The following is a 14,168-nucleotide window of genomic DNA, read 5'->3' as shown; positions in this document are numbered from 1 at the left end:
ATATGGTTATAATGCATGTTCCCCCCCCCCAAATTGTGATGTCCTAAATGCAGAAGTTCAAAAAACAGTTTACTACAACTTCATGATTTTTCTTGCTTTATAAGTTAGGAGCATGACATTTCAACTTAGCTTCTTCAAGGTGGAAGTAATCTTCTTTGAAATCGATTGAAGTATACTGTAGCTAGCTTTATTTATCTTTACAGAATAATACTTTATTATATTATTTAAGCACTGAATGGATGGAATAGCAGATACTCTACTCCTTCCCTCAGAACCTCCTGGCTGCTGCAAAGATATAGGGAAGAAAGATATGTCTGCTATTCCACCCATTCCCAGCCTCTGTTTTTGGGGTCATTCTTCTGTTCATGCTATTGCAGTTGAAAGTGTTTAGATACAAGGTTAGAATATACTAAATTTATATAATTTCTCTTTTTACCAGATACCTACTGTCCAAAGGTAGAGTTCAAGATGGGGTGAGGGGTACTCTCAAATTCTAAGGGGAGTTCCAGGAGAGAGATCCCCATACCAGCTGCTTGGAAGGCTCTGGGAATTCCTAGAACCTGCTTGAGGTCTTTGTCTTCCATAACAGTATCTGTGTAGTAAGTGTCTGACAGATCTGAAGCTTCCTTCAGGAAGCTTCCAGATCTGAGTTTCATTTAGCTCGTGGAAAGTAAAAGAAACTTTGTCTCCTTTCCTCCTGCTACACAGCTTCCTGAGTAACAGAGCTGTTGCGTCTCCCAGCAATACTCTACTCCTTCCCTCAGAACCTCCTGGCTGCTGCAAAGATATAGAGAAGAAAGATATGTCTGCTATTCCACCCATTCCCTGTGTCTGTTTTTGGGGTCATTCTCTGTAAATAAGTTCATGCTCGTTCTCCCATGTGAATAAGTTTGCTGTTGCTCATAGTTTTCCCAAACAGCAGCTGCATGAAATTGAACATCTGCAGAAATTGATGTCATCGGTTCCTATGCTCACTAGAGAGTTTCCCGCTTGAGTGTGGATGAATGGATGTTTGGATCCCTGCATATTGACATAACTAGAACAAGAAGTGTGAATAACCTATTTAAATCTAAAAATTTCACAGTGAAACCTCTTTAGCATTCCCTAGCCTATAAATCTTGACCAGTAAAACAAAAAAAAAGTATACAAAACATACATGAGAAGAGAAACAGTACTAATAATCTTATAAAATAAGCCTGTGTCTACACTGACTTCTTCCTAAAATTTCCTTTTGTTGCTACCATTGGTTAAGGTCTACTGTTGTGGCAATAAAGGCAGGTGCTACTGTAAACTGGCTGCTTAACACTTCAACTACTAGATAGTCTAGAGCTGCTCTGGATATGTTTAGCTGAGACAAAGGTTAAAATTGCTTGGTTTCCGCTAGTGCTGCCACCTGTGGTAGTAGTGTTAGGCAAACGTAGGCAGAGAAAAGGCTAGTGTAGACACAGTCTAAAAGTCTGGAGTGATGGTTCTGAAATAAATCCTCAATTAAGTTATCCTGTTCATCGGCAGTGGTAAATCTAGCTTTCTGTGCCTGGTCTAATTAGGGGTATAAACTTCTTGTAAAACTTCTTTTCTCATAGCAGGAATGCTTTGTGTGTCAAGTCCCAATTTTGAAAACTTTGTTTAGAGAAATCAGACCTTTTACTCAAGGTATAAGAACTTTCCTCACAGGCAAAACTTCTAGAGGTGTACCAAATAAGATTGTTTAACAGGAACACAGAAAAATTGACTAATTTAAAGGGTAGGCTCATATTTCTGTGTCACAATGGTCTTACATAGTTTATAAAATCTCCTTCTACACCACTTTAGAAGCCAAATACCTGTGTATTTGAGTTCTTATTTATTTTTGAAATTTTTTTTTGTTTCATGCACACTAGAATATTCTTGTACCAAAACCTCAAACCATGTTTTTTAACTATTTAGTTCAGATAAAGATTTTGCAGGTTTTTTTCTTTGGAGGCTTTAAGTTCAACCTTCATTGTCTGTTTTTGCCTCTAGCTTTGTAGAAGTCATTTTTAATTTCCAGTGTATGAGGAACCTATAGGATGGATTCCAAATAAATTTAATTTTTCCTCATGACCCCTGCAGAAGATAGAGCAGAACTCATTTGTCAGCCCTACTTTTGAGTATCAGAGTTTGAGGGTTGATGTGTAAAGCTGTTGATGCTGAGTACCTCTTTCATACCTTCATCCCAGCTGACATGTAGGAATCTGTGGCAAGAAATTGTCTGCCTCTTCTGAACTCCTTGGTTTTTAAAACAAATATCGATCCACAGAGCACTGAGTAAAATGACCAGGAAAAAAAACTTACTGCTCTGAACCTCCAAAAATAAAATCTAGGTCACAGAGATATTGCTAGCAAGACATGGGCAGGACTGTAGGAGAAACTCCTGTGTATGATATAGCAGATAAGTTCAAAGTGGGGTGGAGGAATATTGCATTGTGTCTTCTCCTGCTTTTTGTGAGCAGGAAAAGTCAAAATGAGACCTGTGTGGATGAGGATACTGTTACATTCTCTAAATAGTGCTTTTCCCCAGACTTCAGTAAAAGTTAAGGTGGTTGAAGACAAGGAAGGGAAGTCATTAAAGTGATGGTCTAGCAACCTTTGGTACGCGGCTTGCCTGTTTACCTGCCACGCCCGCAGGTTCGGCCGATCGCAGCTCCCACTGGCCGTAGTTCGCAGATCCAGGCCAGTGGGGGCTGCGGGAAGTGGCACGGGCCGAGGGATGTGCTGGCCCTCGCTTCCCGCAGTCCCCATTGGCCTAGGACTGCGAACCGCCAGGGTGCTTACCCTGGCGAGCCGCGTGCCAAAGGTTGCTGACCCTGGTCTAGATAATACTTAGTCCTGCCATGAGTGCAGGGGACTGGACTAGACGACATCTCGAGGTCCGTTCCAGTGCTACAATTCTATGATTCCTGACCAGGGATAGTCAGCTATATGGATGTATGGTTGGTAGCAGCAGACCAAAACTACATAAAATATCAATAAAAGTTCCAAAAACCATAAATTGCAACTTTTTTGATAATGCTGTTCATCTAAGAGTTTGAACAAATTTCCATTCCTGAAAACTGTAGGGAAAAACTTCATGCCAGCTTGTAAGCTAAGGTAATAAAACTCTTTAAAAGATTGAAGTGGAAAGTCCAGAGTTCCAAGCAAATAGCTAAATTAATCAAGGAATTTCCAGTGTTGGCAATTCTCACTATTTTATCATGAGTTCTTCAATAGTTTGGTGTGCATTAAAGCCCCAGCTGCTGGAATCGTGAGATTGCGAGTCTCACCCTAATGGTTGCGGAGAAAAGCTGAAAACTGCAAAGCAAATGTACCCTGAAAGCTCAAACCGGAAGACAAATAATAAATTTTATTCTTTTTAAGCCAATTTAATGATTTTTGAACACTTGAGGTTGGCAGTACTGCATTAGCTTCCATCCATGATTCAGTCTTTATAGTTTGTCTCAATTTATTTTGATTTTAATTTAGAAATTAACTTTGCACAAAACATTATTCCTCAGAAACAGTACCCATGATATATTTTGAAGCTTAATGCAAGAAGAAATACCTCTTATGCTCACTAATAGAAAAAAGCCAGCTGATAAAAGCTGAAGTAGCACAGAAATACTTATTTGCATCATAAAGTTATGGGCCAAAGGGACTTGCACATATTTTGTAGCTCTGAATGTTGATATATAACTGTCTGTGTTGCATATTGGTGTTAATATATTTGTAGTGTGTAAATATATTTTATCTTTCACAGTTTGAATTTAGCTAAAATTGATTAGTGTGTTTTCAAGTACACAGTAAATTGCTCTATTGTAGATGTATGAAATGTGGCTGAAGGGCGGAAAATATTCTTTGTAAGAAGTTCATATTTTGTTTTCCTTGTTTTGTGATTAATACTTGATTTGAGGAATAATGGATTGGGAAGTTCAGATGTATAGCTGTAGGGGAGAGGTGGTTTTAGTGGGCTACACAGCCGTAAGGAAATGCCCGCTTTCATAAGGAGAGACTAAATAGCTTTGAGCCACTATTTAGGTTTTCAACTCTGAAATTAGCTTTTAAAATGGCATCAGGTTCTCCCTCTCAAACTTGTACTTTTGCTTGTCAGAGTCTAGAGCTCCTTGACTATCCTGAATGCGTGGCTCTCAGAATCCTCCCAAACAACTGGATAGCTCATCCTGTCTCCTCTGAAGGGGCTAAGATGAGCCCAGGGTGAGCTGTGCCTACCTCCTAAAGATACTAAGTATCAGAGGGGTAGCCATGTTGGTCTGTATCCACAAAAACAACAGGGAGTCTGGTGCACCTTAAAGACTAACCGATTTATTTGGGCGTAAGCTTTCATGGGTAAAAAACCTGAAGTTTTAAAAAAGATATTAGGATGTGACACCTTTAAAAGCACCCCAGGGTACATGCACTAGTTTAACTTCTATCCCCCTTCCCTTTTTTTTCATTTATCTACACTTGTCAAAATCAAAAACAGTGCACAGGTGATTTAAAAAAAAAAAAGTCTATTGTGCCACAGTGGATCCTTCACTTGGGATAGAAACTACAGAGGATGGCCACAGATGTGGTAACTGCTTCATCTTCCCCCCTCATATGATAGAGTATGATTCACAGTTTAGTAAAGAGAAGAGATCCGGCATACGTGACTCTTTCAAAATGCAAGTTTCATACTTATGGTTAAGTTACTTGTCTCATGCTGCAACTGAAGAACTGAGTCATGTTATGTTTTTTATAATAAGCATTTTCCCAACCTTTTTATGTATAAATGATTCAGTTTGGTATGACTTAAGATGTTTGGAACAAGAATCTAGATCCTCTCTTTTTGCATTTAATTGTGACACCTGAAGTAGGCTGGATCACCCTTACTGTCTGGTCACAGGATTTAACTCTTAGACCAGGGGTCGGCAACCTTTGGCAGCGGCCAGCACATCCCTCGGCCTGCTCCGCTTCCCGCAGCCCCCATTGGCCTGGGACTTCAAACCGTGGCCAGTGGGAGCCACGATCGGCCGAACCTGTGGACGCGGTAGGTAAACAAACAGGCCCAGCCCACCAGGGTGCTTACCCTGGCGAGCCGTGTGCCAAAGGTTGCCAACCCCTGTCTTAGACCTTGTCTACATGGGAAAGTTTCACCTGTATAACCTAACATGAATTTAAATTTATTTAACTAAATCAGTGCCTACTTGGGTGGATGATGCTCTTACTTGAGTTTAAAAATGGCTTTCTTATTTTTAGCTTAAACCTGTTCCCAATCAACTCAAGTTATACCAGAAAAAAGCCAAAATTGATCAGGAATAGGTTTAAGCTTTAAAAAAAAAAAAGAAAAGAAAAAGCAAAGCAAAGCCATTTAAAAACCTAAATAAAAGTCTTAGTCATACAGGAGTTTGCATACATTAGGTAAAGATTAAACTGGTGTAACTTTCTCATATAATCAAGGCCATAGATGAAAGTGAATGCATTACTTAATTTTAGTTGAGATATTGAAGGAATGAAAGATGCATAGAAAATATATATATATAGAAGTATATTTGGAACTTTCTCTTCTCTTCCTCCCCCTCTCCCACCTTGAAATTGTAAATGGACTCTCTTCTCTCCCATAACCAGGCAAGTAATGCTAAAATAGAATTTTAATAACTATTTCAGAAGTTAATGAAACAGGAATACATTTAAAATCTCAATTTTTCTTTCTAGAGCTTCATCAATACATGTAAAATAAATTAGTACTGTAAGGGAGCTTCAATTAAAACTTCCTTTTAGCATAATACCAGCTTTATCCAGGGAATTTCTATTAGGAAACAGACTCCTTATTTTTCAGCAAGAAGGTTGCCTGCACTTAACAATTGACAGTATTGTACAGATTCTTCTTATATAAACACAACCTTTATTTTCCAGAACACTCTGCCAGTGCCATGCTAGTTCTGGAATGTAGTGTAACATCTTGCTTCAAGGGATTTTGCTGCTTTATTTTAGTAGAGGTGATACTGAAGTATTTTTTGCAAACCACTGAAGTCTTTATCCTTAACAGCAGAAAAATTAACAGAAGCTTTTCTTAAGTGATCTTTGGAAAAGGATGTGATGCTGCTTGAGCAAACATTTTTGTATAATTCTAGAAGACAGATGAGAAGCCATCAGAATGCTTTATAATCATAAATGATAGCTGTAATAGTTACAGCATCCCTGTCTTCTTAGTAATGTATTTGCATAAAGAAAAGGGGGGATGACAAATAAGTAGGAAAAAATTACTTGTCAAAACAAAAAGCCTAATGTCTAATTTAGGACAATCTTTTGATGGATTTAAACTTGGAAATAATTGACCAAAAAGGTATTTTTTAGGTTGTAACCCATAACAAAATCAGTGTTGGTACTTAGGGCAATATATTTGGATAATCAGTAACTTGTAAAAAGACAAATGTTTATATCCCCTTGTTTCAGTATCAGATGGTACAGCTGTATACTAAAATTCCCAGCTGCATAATTATGCAGACAGCATAATGCCTCACTTTAACAGCAGTACCATAGAAATGGGGGTGTGGGGATGTTGTAGAAGACTACTTGTATTACACATCTAATTCTTTTTTTTATAAATGACTGTTGTATAGTAGTACATTGCTTTCAGTGAAATGCATGTAGCTGGTACTGCTGGGCTATGTTATAGTTGCCCTTTGAGTAAACAAGAATGTCACTGTTCTGTAAAATTAAATGGTCATATCAGAAATTGCATATATTCAAGTGAACAGTCACTTTGACATGAAACATGTCTGTTCTAAGATTGTGTACAATACGCTAAAATGTAGAAACTGACTTCCAGTTTTAAATTGCATACCTGTTCGCTCGTTTGCTTAGCACTCATACTGTAGTGTATGCTCATGCATACATGGTTAAAGAGCTGCTTGGCTAGCTGTGTGTGCATGCCAACCCCAGACTTGCTTGAGAATAGTTCTCCATTCAGAATATTTTCTCAGTAATAAAAGGTCAATAAACCAGTTTAGCAAATATCACAGGATTGGTTACATTTGTGTGTGTGTGTGTGTGTTTGTTTTTTAAACCCCCAAACCTAATTTGTTACTGTTGAAAATCAGTTCAAACCAAAATGGCTTCTGTCATAATTTAAGTGTCACTTCAGAAGCAGTGCTCTATTCTGTTAAGTAGCATAAATTTGTTGGAGTCACTTCCAGCTCTATCTGAATGTTCTAGTATACAAGTAGTTAAATATTATGTGGCTTGTAATTGTGGTTTTGCTCAGAAAAGTGACTGAATAGCACCACCTTTATCAACATCTGCTCTGTTTTCAGAGTTGCTTCTGTTTGCTAACATTCTTTTCTACCTTTCTACTAAACTGCAGAACCACTTGCTCTGTGAGTGAGCTGGGTTGTCTTGCTGTAACCAACATGATTGTTAAATTCCGCTGGAGAAACATTATTACATGTGGTGATGGGCAAACAAGAAAGAAGAATTGAATTTTAGATCACAAGTTGAGTTTGCAGGGATGGCAGTTAGGGGAAAAAAAAACTTTTTTTACTTAAAAACTGAAATGAAGGTGATAGATACATAATGCTAAAATGTCAGTTTTTAAAGGCACCTCTCAGAGTACACTTTTATACAGGACTTTATGTAAGACTCTAATATTGAAATTGTTTACTATTTTCTAGTATTCTTTCCTGAATCAAATATAAATAGGCAAATAGATTAGAAATAAATCCTTCTTTAGACATTAATTTCTAGGATTTCTCTTACGTATGTAATTGGTTTAGGATAGCAAAATTCATTTTAAAAGTAAACTCAAATATCCCTCCTCTTGTGCGTAAAATATTAGTTCAGCTACTAATTTTTCTATTAAATATATTTCCACTATGCATGTGACAAAGATTAGCTCAGATTTTGTTTGATCACTTTTCCATAGTTTGTATATATAAAAATAGTATAATTCTGTCTGCATAATGTTTCATACTTCTGTTAGTCACTTTTTATGCCATATTTAATCTGTCTTCCACGGAAAATCCTTTCCCAGACCAAAGTGCAGACTTGGAAAGTAGTGCAGTATTCCTCTAAAACTGGATCAAACCAGAATGTTATGTATGCATATACTGTCTTGTACTTTGCAAGTTGCACATATATATCAGGAATCCTGCAAAATCATATTCTGCTTATATCTGTGTACAGTTCTGAGTCTGATATAACTGTCTAGCTGAAAGGCCTCTATTAGCTACAGTTTCTTAGTCACCAGAGTATCTGTCTGGTGTGCTGATGAAAAGCATATTGAAGATTTAGAGATACATTTAAAACCTAAATCCTAAGGAGAACTAGGTACTTTTAATCTCTTGGTGGGGATCTGGTTCAAATTACTTTCTTAGTACCTCTGCAGCTATTGCAACATAATACAAAATTTCCAGGGTCTAGCTGTTTCAGTGTTATGTTGGAAACAAGTTACATAACCAAAGCTCTTTCAGCATGATTATAATTTTTTAAAATATAATTCAAGATTTTGTACCCTTAAACAGAATGAAGCAGGTTTTTTGGGAAAAAATCATTATTTAGTGACTTACCAGAGTCTCTGCGAATCTGTTCCAAACTCTAGTGGGGTTGTGTGATAGTAAAAATGTACCAATACGGTACATGCTGGAGTTGTGTTAGTGGGACGCAACGCAATGAAGGGCTGGATGTTGTGAGACCTGTAAAATAAGTAAAGCTATTCTTGTCTTGTGTTTTCCTCCTCTGAGTAATATTAAATGTAATAAAAAAACATTTTGTGCAGAATACCTTCTTCCTGCTCTTCCTTAAAATATTTTATACATAAATCTGCATAAGAAATTGATATTTATTTTAAATATGTTCTGCTAATATCCTTCCTCTTAAGAGGCGTTGGTTAATTGTTTCCTGTTTTTGTACCAGAGCTATAATGGAGGCACATTATTTTAAAACACTTCCAAAATGTACAGAAGCACAACAATAGCTGTGACCTTAGAGAGCAAGGTCACACCCAGGCCCATTTCCTGTTTTGTTCTTGGGGAAACTAAAGGTTTCACTAAATACTGGATAAAACTAAGGAACCATCTATTCTGCAAATGTTGGGGAGGAGGGGGGGTTGGAATGCAGGGGTGGAGGAAGTTATGTAAAGTAAATACTATTTAAAAGTTTAGATCTACAGTGTTAACAAATCACACAATTTAGGATTTGAAGTTTTCCTTCTAAACTTGTTTTTATATCTGTTAATTCTTTTCAGAGTATTTATAGTGCTTGAATAGGTTCTGGGTTTTCTTTATTTGTGGATAAATATGGCAGGAATTTCCAATAATGTAGAACTGCACCCCTCAAAACTACGTAATGTTGAATTAAGTTTTGGAGGATGAAAAGGGTGGGGGTGTGCTTGTGTGTGGTGTGTACAGAGACAGAAGTGTCTGAAGCCCTTAGGGTTGGGACTATGTCCTCTGTTTGCTTGTACAGTGTAAGTTTTATGTTTGCAGATCTTTATTTTAAAAAGAGAGAGAGAGAAAAGAGAATCAAAAGTGCAATACAAGTAAAATTAGAAATGCAAAAAGTACCCCCACACTAGCCTTCTTCAGTACCTTGGGAGTGGCAATCTTCTTTTCCAAAAATCTCTGGGCAGTGGAAATATATCAGTGCAGTGTAACTCTGAGTTGGCACGACTTTATTTTAGCAGAGAGCTGTTGCACGACTGGAGAAGACTTTTTAAAACTCAAAATAATGATTACTTTGTAATACGAATTTGTATAGCTACTCTAGATCATCAGGATATTTACTTTAAACAAGTCCTAACTACTGTTCCCTCTAAGCTGTGTGCGCGCATACAGATCCTAAACCCTGCGCACATGGCGAAACACTGTGCGCACAAAAATTTGCACAGAAACACAACAATTTGCACAGAAGACATTTTTTGCGCACACGGCCTGTAAAAAATTAGAGGGAACATTGGTCCTAGCCCAGCCAGAGATTTTGATATCTGTAGGCTTTGGTCATTCAGTTGTCATACATAATTTGCGTCCCAAATAAAATCAGGAAAGCTCAATAAGAATTTTTTTTAAAGATTTGTTGAACTTGCTACCCGTTTTTATCTATTTTTTAGACTGAAAGAGGATCAAAATATAAACATGGATTCCTGAGTGGCAAGTAAATGATCTTTCAATATTTGTGATTTTAAGGCGTCAAAAACGACTATGCTAACAGTGCTTAGGTCATGCATAGTTTCACTAAGCTAGGAAGTATTTCACCATTGTGCTGCAGAACATCCTGAATATGTAAACAACTCAACTATTCATTCTGAGTTGCTGCTTTGCAGTAGTAACTTTTCTTTCCTTCTAATCCCTTCTCAGAGAACAGAAACCTATTTGCCTTGTCCAATTTAAGTAAAAGTTTATTGAAGATGAGCATGTAAACTACCACTTCACTATAACATTAGCCTTATCAAAATCAAACCATTACAAAATGTATAATATGGTGGTGTTTCAGAATGGTATTTTAATGTACAATGAGCATGTTTGCACACACAAGGCATGGCTCAGTCCTCCATATGTTTGGACACAATATTACTCATGTGAGTATCCTCAAGAGCTTAAATGGAACTACTTATGTGAGTAAAATTACACATGCATATATGTCTGCAGGATTGGAGCCTGAATTTGTATAAGTGAATCATCAATCCTGTTAAGTTTGAAAAGTATTAATCATAGTATCTATTAGGGCTGTCAAATAATTAAAAAAGATTGAGATTAAAAAATAATTGCGATTAATTGCAGTTTTAATCGTACTGTACAACAATAATAGAATACCATTTATTTAAATATTTTCAGATGTTCTTTACATTTTCAAATATATTGATTTCAATTACAACACAGAATTCAAAGTGTACAGTGCTCACTTTTTGTTATTTTATTACAAATATTTGCACTGTAAAAAAAGATAAAAGAAATAGTATTTTCAATTCACCTCATACAAGTACTGTAGTGCAATCTCTTTATCGTGAAATGCAATTTACAACTGTAGAATTTTTTTACATAACTGCACTCAAAAACAAAACAATGTAAATCTTTAAAGCCTAGAGGTTCACTCAGTCCTACTTCTCCAATCACTAAGACCAACAAGTTTGTTTAAATCTATGGGAGATGCTGCTGCCCGCTTCTTATTTACAATGTCACCTGAAAATGAGAACAGGTATTTGCATGGCACTGTTGTAGCCGATGTCGCAAAATATTTACATGCCAGATATGCTAAACATTTGTATGCCCCTTTATGCTTCAACCATCATTCCTGGAGACATGCTTCTGTGCTGATGATGGGTTCTGCTCAATAATGATCCAAAGCAGTGCGAACCTATGCACGTTCGTTTTCATCATCTGAGTCAGATGCCGCCAACAGAATGGAAACATGTCCGCTGGAATGGTGGCCGACACATGAACGGGCATACGAATGTTTAGAATATCTGGCATGTAAATACTTGCAACTCCGGATACAAAAATTCCATGCGAACGCCTGTTCTCACTTTCAGTTGACATTGTAAATAAGAAGCGGGCAGCAGCATCTGCCGTAAATGTAAACAAACTTGTCTTAGCGATTGACTGTACAAGAAGTAGGACTAAGTGCAGTTGTAGGCTCTACAGTTTCTCATTGTTTTGTTTTTGAGTGCAGTTATGTAACAAAAATCTACATTTGTAAGTTGCATTTTCATGATATAGAGATTGCACTACAGTACTTACGGGGTGAATTGAAAAATACTATTTCTTTTGTTTATCTTTTTTACCGTGCAAATATTTGTATTAAAAGTAATAGAAAGTAAGCACTGTACATTCTGTGTGGTAATTAAATATTTGAAAATGTAAAAAAAAAACAAAAACAAAAAAAAACCCAACCAAAAATGTTTATAATACATTTCAATTGGTATTCTATTATTGTTGTACAGTGTAATCAAAACTGCGAGTAATTGCGATTAACTTTCTTAATCAAGTTAATTTGTTTTGAGTTAATTGCTTAATTGACAGCCCTAGTGTCAATAACTACATGGCTTGATGTGTGGATTTTTCACATCCCTGAGCGACGTAGTTAGACTGATACAGGTCTGTAGTGTAGACCAGACTTTAGTTACTGACATCTAGCTTAATGTTCTACCTGACTTCAAATATGAAGTATATGTAGAGCATGCTCTCAACCTTTTCATATTTCTATGTAACAATTGTAGAGTTCAGACATTATTAATGAAGTTTTTCTCAGACTAGCATCCTGATTTTTACCTGCTACTAGCTATTTGGCTGACAAAAATGTGCCTAAAGTTTAATAAATAGTTCAGCCAGTCTTGGAGTATAATTTATTATATTGGTACTATTTACAGTTAACTATTGATCTACATGGCACATCATAGAACAAAAACTGATTTCGTGCCCAGAAGAACTTGCATCCAGTTACAGGGACACCATCAACTTAAATACAGCTTCTCAGAAATGTTTTAACCTCCTCTTAAAAATAAGCACATAAGATTACTGTAATTGAAACATTAGCCAAATATATTTTTAGTTTGTGCATTTGACAGTATTTTGTATCTGTGTAGCTAATTTCCTGTTTCTTTTGTGTGGGTTCAGGGTTCTGGAACGGGAGGGAAAATATATTTTTAAAATAGGAAAATTTGATAGTAAAACCATCAGTTGACAGTGAGACACTGACACAAGTATAGTACTTGGTAAAAGTTGCAGTTAACTTTTTTTTTTTTTAAGTTGCTTAGGCTTTAAATTGACTGTTTCTAGGAGGAAATAACCACAGGGACCAGGGCAGCCATATAAGCACACATGCTAGTGATTGCAATTTTTAATATTTGATTTTATTTATTTTCAGAAAGAATGCACATCATACTAGTGTTCACTATTTTTCATCTTTCACTAATAATGCCTACTATTAGTGCGTTCAGTACACTGGGAGAGTAAAGTAGGAAACGGATGGTAAATTAAAGTAATAATCGCCTAGAAAAGTTTCATAGTGCTTGTAATGTCTTCTGATTATGACATAGAATTTATAGATTTAAAGTAGGAAAGTCAAACCTGTGAATGTAATGAGTGGTATAGACAATGGTATGATATCCAGTTGAAAATATTTATTTAGATTTACAATCTTCCTGGTAAACATCAAGTACTTTGATTCGTAGGAGAGAATACAGGCGTAGTTACAATCTTTATTTCAAGGATAAGTAACTGAAGTATCAGGTTGACTTTGATACATATTGGAAGCATGAGAAGATCAAAGTGTTTGAAAGATTAAATAGGTATTGATAGAGCTTGTCGTACATGTTTATATTTGGGTTGGAGAAGTGAGAGGGGAATCTCATAACTATGGTAGCTGATTAGAGTGCCTTTTGATAAGTTTTAAATGTCCTTTCCTAAGAACACCCAATCTCATTCTAAAAAGCATTCAGATGTCACCAGATCTGTGCTCATTGTGTTTACGGAGTGGGGGTTGTTTTTCTGTGGGCAGGTTGGATTGAGAGCTCTGAGTCAGCAATCGTGGTGTCACTGACTGGGGCTGGGATAGAGAAATGATTTGGGGAAACTAGTAAACAAAAATAATACAAGCAAAATGTTAAAAGTTGCAAAACCTGATAGTTACTTGTTCGCATCTCCTACTGTTTGTATGCATTGTCTGTTTAGATTGCAATCTCTCCAAGGCAGGACCACTTTATACGCTCTGGTTGCACAGTGTTTAGCACATAGGGATGCTGATCCTGATTAAGGCCTTTAGGTGCTAGCACAATACAAATAACTTTGATGGTGGAAAGAGAGACAGTGACTTCACCAAGAACATCCTGCTCCAGTGGAAAATCCGATAACTGAACTTGAGTTACTGACTCCAAATTCTGTGCACTGACTATTAGACAACTCTCACCTCTAATCAAAAATGTCTTCCTATGAATTTGTCTTGTACAGACTTCTGCGTTATAGAAGTGTTTAGTGTAAAAATAGGGTCTAGAGCAGTGTCACTGCTTATTGTGGCCAAATTGGGTTGAAGAGGCTGAAACATCTACATTTAGAGAGGTCTGCGAGTGAAAAACAAAGCTAAAAATCTACATGTATTCATTAATAGGTCCTTCTAAATTGCAGCTGGTGTTTCTGTTCACAATTGCTTTGTAAACTGTTCATGATATAGCCTGGGGTGTCCAAACTTACTGACCCTCCGAGTCG

The 14,168-nt window shown here is 36.7% G+C and overlaps 1 protein-coding gene across 1 annotated transcript in view; it reads left to right on the top strand.

The window, feature by feature from the left end:
• GNB4 (G protein subunit beta 4) overlaps positions 1 to 14,168 on the top strand; it is a 119,586-nt gene that overhangs the window by 78,695 nt on the left and 26,723 nt on the right. The gene's annotated exons all lie outside the window — the stretch shown is intronic.

This window comes from Mauremys mutica, chromosome 9 (assembly GCF_020497125.1).
Source record: "Mauremys mutica isolate MM-2020 ecotype Southern chromosome 9, ASM2049712v1, whole genome shotgun sequence".
Lineage (NCBI taxonomy): Eukaryota > Metazoa > Chordata > Testudines > Geoemydidae > Mauremys > Mauremys mutica.
The sequence above is the reverse complement of the archived record's forward strand: the minus strand, read 5'-3'. Positions and strand labels throughout refer to the sequence as shown.